This window comes from Heterodontus francisci, chromosome 46, assembly GCF_036365525.1.
Source record: "Heterodontus francisci isolate sHetFra1 chromosome 46, sHetFra1.hap1, whole genome shotgun sequence".
Classification (NCBI taxonomy): domain Eukaryota; kingdom Metazoa; phylum Chordata; class Chondrichthyes; order Heterodontiformes; family Heterodontidae; genus Heterodontus; species Heterodontus francisci.
The window spans coordinates 15825710-15833209 of NC_090416.1; the positions used below are offsets into that span (position 1 = coordinate 15825710).

Here is a 7500-nt window from a genome sequence, read left to right on the forward strand (position 1 = left end):
ACAGTGACAGACCTGTCCCCACCAGTACTGTACCCATGTGTTATACAGTGACAGACCTGTCCCCACCAGTACTGTACCCATGTGTTATACAGTGACAGACCTGTCCCCACCAGTACTGTACCCATGTGTTATACAGTGACAGACCTGTCCCCACCAGTACTGTACCCATGTGTTATACAGTGACAGACCTGTCCCCACCAGTACTGTACCCATGTGTTATACAGTGACAGACCTGTCCCCACCAGTACTGTACCCATGTGTTATACAGTGACAGACCTGTCCCCACCAGTACTGTACCCCAGTGTTATACAGTGACAGACCTGTCCCCACCAGTACTGTACCCATGTGTTATACAGTGACAGACCTGTCCCCACCAGTACTGTACCCATGTGTCATACAGTGACAGACATGTCCCCACCAGTCCTGTACCCCAGTGTTATACAGTGACAGACCTGTCCCCACCAGTACTGTACCCATGTGTTATACAGTGACAGACCTGTCCCCACCAGTACTGTACCCATGTGTTATACAGTGACAGACCTGTCCCCACCAGTACTGTACCCATGTGTTATACAGTGACAGACCTGTCCCCACCAGTACTGTACCCCAGTGTTATACAGTGACAGACATGTCCCCACCAGTACTGTACCCCAGTGTTATACAGTGACAGACCTGTCCCCACCAGTACTGTACCCATGTGTTATACAGTGACAGACCTGTCCCCACCAGTACTGTACCCATGTGTTATACAGTGACAGACCTGTCCCCACCAGTACTGTACCCATGTGTTATACAGTGACAGACCTGTCCCCACCAGTACTGTACCCCAGTGTTATACAGTGACAGACCTGTCCCCACCAGTACTGTATCCCAGTGTTATGCAGTGACAGACCTGTCCCCACCAGTACTGTACCCATGTGTTATACAGTGACAGACCTGTCCCCACCAGTACTGTACCCCAGTGTTATACAGTGACAGACATGTCCCCACCAGTACTGTACCCCAGTGTTATACAGTGACAGACCTGTCCCCACCAGTACTGTACCCATGTGTTACACAGTGACAGACCTGTCCCCACCAGTGTTGTATCCCAGTGTTATGCAGTGACAGACCTGTCCCCACCAGTACTGTACCCATGTGTTATACAGTGACAGACCTGTCCCCACCAGTATTGTACACCAGTGTTATGCAGTGACCTGTCCCCACCAGTACTGTACCCATGTGTTATACAGTGACAGACCTGTCCCCACCAGTATTGTATCCCAGTGTTATGCAGTGACAGACCTGCCCCACCAGTACTGTACACCAGTGTTATGCAGTGACAGACCTGCCCCACCAGTACTGTACACCAGTGTTATACAGTGACAGACCGGTCCCCACCAGTATTGTATCCCAGTGTTATGCAGTGACAGACCTGTCCCCACCAGTACAGTACACCAGTGTTATACAGTGACAGACCTGTCCCCACCAGTACTGTACCCATGTGTTACACAGTGACAGACCTGTCCCCACCAGTACTGTACCCATGTGTTATACAGTGACAGACCTGTCCCCACCAGTATTGTATCCCAGTGTTATGCAGTGACAGACCTGCCCCACCAGTACTGTACACCAGTGTTATGCAGTGACAGACCTGCCCCACCAGTACTGTACACCAGTGTTATGCAGTGACAGACCTGCCCCACCAGTACTGTACACCAGTGTTATACAGTGACAGACCGGTCCCCACCAGTATTGTATCCCAGTGTTATACACTGACAGACCTGTCCCCACCTGTACTGTACCCATGTGTTATATAGTGACAGACCTGTCCCCACCAGTACAGTACACCAGTGTCATACAGTGACAGACCTGTCCCCACCACTACAGTACACCAGTGTTGTACAGTGACAGACCTGTCTCCACCAGTACTGTACCCATGTGTTATACAGTGACAGACCTGTCCCCACCAGTACTGTACCCCAGTGTTCTACAGTGACAGACCTGCTCCCACCAAAACTGTATCCGTGTTATACAGTGACAGACCTGTCCCCACCAGTACTGTACCCCAGGGTTATACAGTGACAGACCTATCCTGACCAGTACTGTACTCGAGTGTTATACAGTGACAGACCTGTCCCCAGCAGTACTGTACACCATTGTTATACAGTGACAGAACTGTCCCCAACAGTACTGTACCTCAGTGTTATACATTGGTAGACCTATCCCCACCAATATCGTACCCCAGTGTTAAACAGTGACAGACCTGTCCCCAACAGTACTGTACCCCAGTGTTATACAGTGACAGACCGGTCCCCACCAATATCGTACCCCTGTGTTATACACTGACAGACCTGTCCCCACCAGTACTGTCCCCTAGTGTGATACAGTGACAGACCTGTCCCCACAAGTACTGTACCCCAGTGTTATACAGTGACAGACCTGTCCCCACCAGTACTGTACCCCAGTGTTATACAGTGACAGACCTGTCCCCACCAGTACCATACCCCAGTGTTATACAGTGACAGACCTGTCCCCACCAGTACTGTACCCTACTGTTATATAATGAGAGACCTGTCCTCACCAGTACTGTACCCCAGTGTTATACATTGGCAGACCTGTCCCCACCAGTACTGTACCCGAGTGTTATACAGTGACAGACCAATCCCGACCAGTACTGTACACCAGTGTTATACAGTGACAGACCTGTCCCCACCAGTACCATACCCCAGTGTTATACAGTGACAGACCTGTCCCCACCAGTACTGTACCCTACTGTTAGTTAATGAGAGACCTGTCCTCACCAGTACCATACCCCAGTGTTATACAGTGACAGACCTGTCCCCACCAGTACTGTACACCAGTGTTATATAATGACAGACCAGTCCTCACCAGTACTGTACACCAGTGTTAGTGACAGACCTGTCCCCACCAGTACTGTACCCCAGTGTTATATAATGACAGACCAGTCCTCACCAGTACTGTACACCAGTGTTATAGTGACAGAGCTGTCCCCACCAGTACTGTACACCAGTGTTATATAATGACAGACCAGTCCTCACCAGTACTGTACACCAGTGTTATAGTGACAGACCTGTCCCCACCAGTACTGTACCCCAGTGTTATATAATGACAGACCAGTCCTCACCAGTACTGTACACCAGTGTTATAGTGACAGACCTGTCCCCACCAGTACTGTACCCCACTGTTATATAATGACAGACCAGTCCTCACCAGTACTGTACACCAGTGTTATAGTGACAGACCTGTCCCCACCAGTACTGTACACCAGTGTTATATAATGACAGACCAGTCCTCACCAGTACTGTACACCAGTGTTATAGTGACAGACCTGTCCCCACCAGTACTGTCCACCAGTGTTATATAATGACAGACCAGTCCTCACCAGTACTGTACACCAGTGTTATAGTGACAGACCTATCCTCACCAGTACTGTACCCCAGTGTTATACACTGACAGACCTGTCCTCACCAGTACTGTACCCCATTGTTATACAGTGACAGATCTGTCTCTGCCAGTACTGTACCCCAGTGTTATACAGTGACAGACCTGTCCCCACCAGTACTGTACCCCACTGTTATATAATGACAGACCTGTCCTCACCAGTACTGTACCCCAGTGTTATACAGTGACAGACCTGTCCCCACCGGTACTGTACACCTGTGTTATAGTGACAGACCTGTCCCCACCAGTACTGTCCCCCACTGTTATATAATGACAGACCAGTCCTCACCAGTACTGTACCCCAGTGTTATATAATGACAGACCTGTCCCCACCAGTACTGTACCCCATTGTTATACACTGACAGACCTGTCCCCACCAGTACTGTACCCCATTGTTATATAATGACAGACCTGTCCCCACCAGTACTGTACCCCATTGTTATACACTGACAGACCTGTCCCCACCAGTACTGTACCCCATTGTTATATAATGACAGACCTGTCCCCACCAGTACTGTACCCCATTGTTATACACTGACAGACCTGTCCCCACCAGTACTGTACCCCATTGTTATATAATGACAGACCTGTCCCCACCAGTACTGTACCCCACTGTTATATAATGACAGACCTGTCCCCACCAGTACTGTACCCCAGTGTTATACACTGACAGACCTGTCCCCACCAGTACTGTACCCCATTGTTATACACTGACAGACCTGTCCCCACCAGTACTGTACCACAGTGTTATACACTGACAGACCTGTCCCCACCAGTACTGTACCCCATTGTTATACAGTGACAGATCTGTCTCTGCCAGTACTGTACCCCAGTGTTATATAATGGCAGACCTGTCCCCATTGGTATTGTACCCCAATGTTGTCCAGCTGAAGTTTGGAGGGTGCAGTGGATCATTGTGCTGCAGACTGGTTGCACTATTGATGTCATACATTGTGAATATTTCTGAAGTACAACACTGAGTTGATCACCTGTCAAACAGGTTGTGCAGTTAAATTCAGCGTGACGAGCATTTAGTGATCTCAGCGAGACATGCCGTGCAGTTTCCTCCGAGTTACGAGCATTCTGACGCACGAATGACATCTTGTATGTTGATGGCCCATTGCTGCCTTGCACTATGGTTAAGGGATTGCCAACCTTCCAGGATTGCCCTGAAGCCTCTGAGATTTAAAGATTTATTTCCTGGACCCTCCAGCAGGCAACCCTGGAGAAAGAATCAGAGGATGGGAGCAAGGGAGTGTATGAAAACAAAATTCTGTGTTTGCAGTTTTTCAACACATTTATTTATTATTCATAAAATTATTAGAGGTGGGATACGAACATATGAATTAGAGGCAGGAGTCCGGCCACTCAGCCCCTCGAGCCTGCTCTGCCATTCAATAAGTTCATGCTGATCTGATTGTAACCTTAACTCCACATTCCCACCTAACCCCGATAACCTTTCACCCCCTTGCTTATCAAGAATCTATCTACCACTGCCTTAAAAATATTCAAAGACTCTGCTTCCACCACCTTTTGAGGAAGAGAATTCCAAAGACTCACCACCCTCTGAGAGAAAAAATTTCTCCTCATCTCTGTCTTAAATGGGCGAACCCTTATTTTTAAACAGTGACCCCTAGTTCGAGATTCTCCCACAAGGGTAAACATCCTTTCCACATCCACCCTGTCAAGACCCCTCAGAATTTTATATGTTGCAATCAAATTGCCTCTAGCTCTTCTAAACTCCAGCGGACACAAGCCTAGCCTGTCCAACCTTTCCTCAAAGGGACAACCCGGCAGTTCCAAGTATTAGTCTAGTAAACCTTCTCTGAACTGCTTCCAACACATTTACATCCTTCCTTAAATAAGGAGACCAGTACTCTACACAGTACTCCAGATGTGGTCTCACCAATACCCTGTATAACTGAAGCATAACCTCCCTACTTTTATATTCAATTCCCGTCGTAATAATCAATAAAATTCCATTAGCTTTCCTAATTACTTGCTGTACCTGTATATGACCATTTTGCGATTCCTGCACTCAGACACCCAGAACCCTCTGCATCTCAGAACTCTGCAATCTCTCACCATTTAGATAATACGCTTCTTTTCATTCATCCTGCCAAAATGGACAATTTCACATTTTCCCACATTGCACTCCATTTGCCAGATCTTTGCCCATTCACACAACCTGTCGATATCCCTTTTGTAAGGCTGTTTGACCTGGTGAGGAGGTTGGAGGCAGGAAGTCATGTTTTGAAACCTCCAGGTTGAACATCCGATCACAGTCGGATTCCCAACCTGCATGTGAATGGGGACGCTGCTTAGATAGTGTGTCCCAGTTCTGGGCACCGAACTTTAGGAAGGATGTCAAGGTCTTGGAGAGGGTGCGGAGGGAGATTTACCAGAATGTTTCCAGGGATGAGGGACTTCAGTTAATGTGGAGAGACTGGGAGAAGCTGGGATTGTTCTCCTTCGAGCAGAGAAGGCTAAGGGGAGATTTAATCGAGGTGTTCAAAATCAGGAAGGGTTTTGATGGAGTAAATAAGGAGAAACTGTTTCCACTGGCAGGAGGGTCGGTAACCAGAGGGACACAGATTGAAGATAATTGGTAAAAGAATCAGAGGGTGAGATGTGGAGATTTTTATTTTACACAGCGAGTTGTTGTGATCTGGAACACGCTGCCTGAAAGCAGATTCAATTGTAACTTTCAAAAGGGAATTGGATAAATAACTAAGTTCTACTTGATGTGTATGTACCTTCAGCTGCCTGGGGGCCCTAAGCTCTGAATTCCCTCCCTAAACCTCTACGCCTCTCTCTCTCTCTTTCTCCTCCTTTAAGACGCTTCTTAAAACTGACCTCTTTGACCGAGCTTTTGGTTGCCTGTCCCCTAATATCTCCTTGGGGGGTCAGATTTTGTTTGATGATCGCTCCTGTGAAGCACCTTGGGATGTTTTACTAGGTTAAAGACACCATATAAATGCATGTTACTATTGAAAAGGCTTCCACCATCCTTTGAAGCAGTGTATGAAGATTGAGACTTGGGTGAGGTATTGGAGGGGTGACTGGCGCCCATGGAACATTGCAACAGGTGGAGGCCATTCAGCCCCTCAAGCCTGTTCCACCATTCAGTTAGATCACGGCTGATCTGCACCTTAACTCCATCTTCCCGTCTTGATTCTGTAACCCTTGATCCCCTTTCCCAACTAAAATCTATCAAGCTCAGTTTTGAAGTTTTCAGTTGAGCCCCGCAGCCTCGACAGCCTACGGGGGGAAGAGAGTTCCAGATTCCCACTCCCCTTTGTGTGAAGAAGTGCTTCCTTGTTTTGAACTCCCCCCCCCCCCCCCCCCCCCACCCCCCACACCAGAGGAAATAGTTTCTCTCTATCAACCCTATCGAATCCTTTAATCATCTTAAACCCCTCGATTAGATCACCCTTCACCTTCTATACTCGAGGGAATACAAGCCTAGTCTGTGCAACCTGTCCTCTTAATTTAATCCTTAATCCTTGTAGCCCTCCAGGACCATTCTGGTGAATTTGCACTGCACCCCCTCCAAGGTCCATATATCTTTCCGGAGGTGCGGGGCCCAGAACTGAACCCAGTTGCCGAAATGGTTAAGGTTGAACCCCAGTGAGGGTCAGCACCTTCCGAAGGAGAGGGAGACACAGGAATGAGTTGCAGATGCTACTCAGTGTGTAAACAAGAGCAGTAAATTGTTTGTTACTGACATCAAAGTTTGGCATTGGCCCAGCAGAAATGCCTGGAGGGCTTGCTAGCATTTTCTTGGAGCAGTCTTGGTTGAGACAGAAGGCGCAGCAAGTGCTGCTTTATTGATGGTGTATGGAGGTCCCACTGTGTCGACCTGAGCTCTGTGAGGAGCATCTCTCCCCTCTGAGATGGTCATCTGTGGTTCCGACCCCTATTCCAGAGATGTAATCCAGGCTGTGTTCCCAGCGCCAGTACTGGGGGAGTGCCGCACTGTCGGATGGTCAGTACTGAGGGAGTGCCGCACTGTCGGAGGTCAATACTGAGGGAGTGCCGCACTGTCGGAGGGTC

At 48.4% G+C, this 7500-nt stretch overlaps 1 protein-coding gene across 1 annotated transcript in view; it reads left to right on the forward strand.

Moving 5' to 3' along the window:
* LOC137356805 (myocyte-specific enhancer factor 2D homolog) overlaps positions 1 to 7500 on the forward strand; it is an 83774-nt gene that overhangs the window by 32942 nt on the left and 43332 nt on the right. The window lies entirely within an intron of this gene.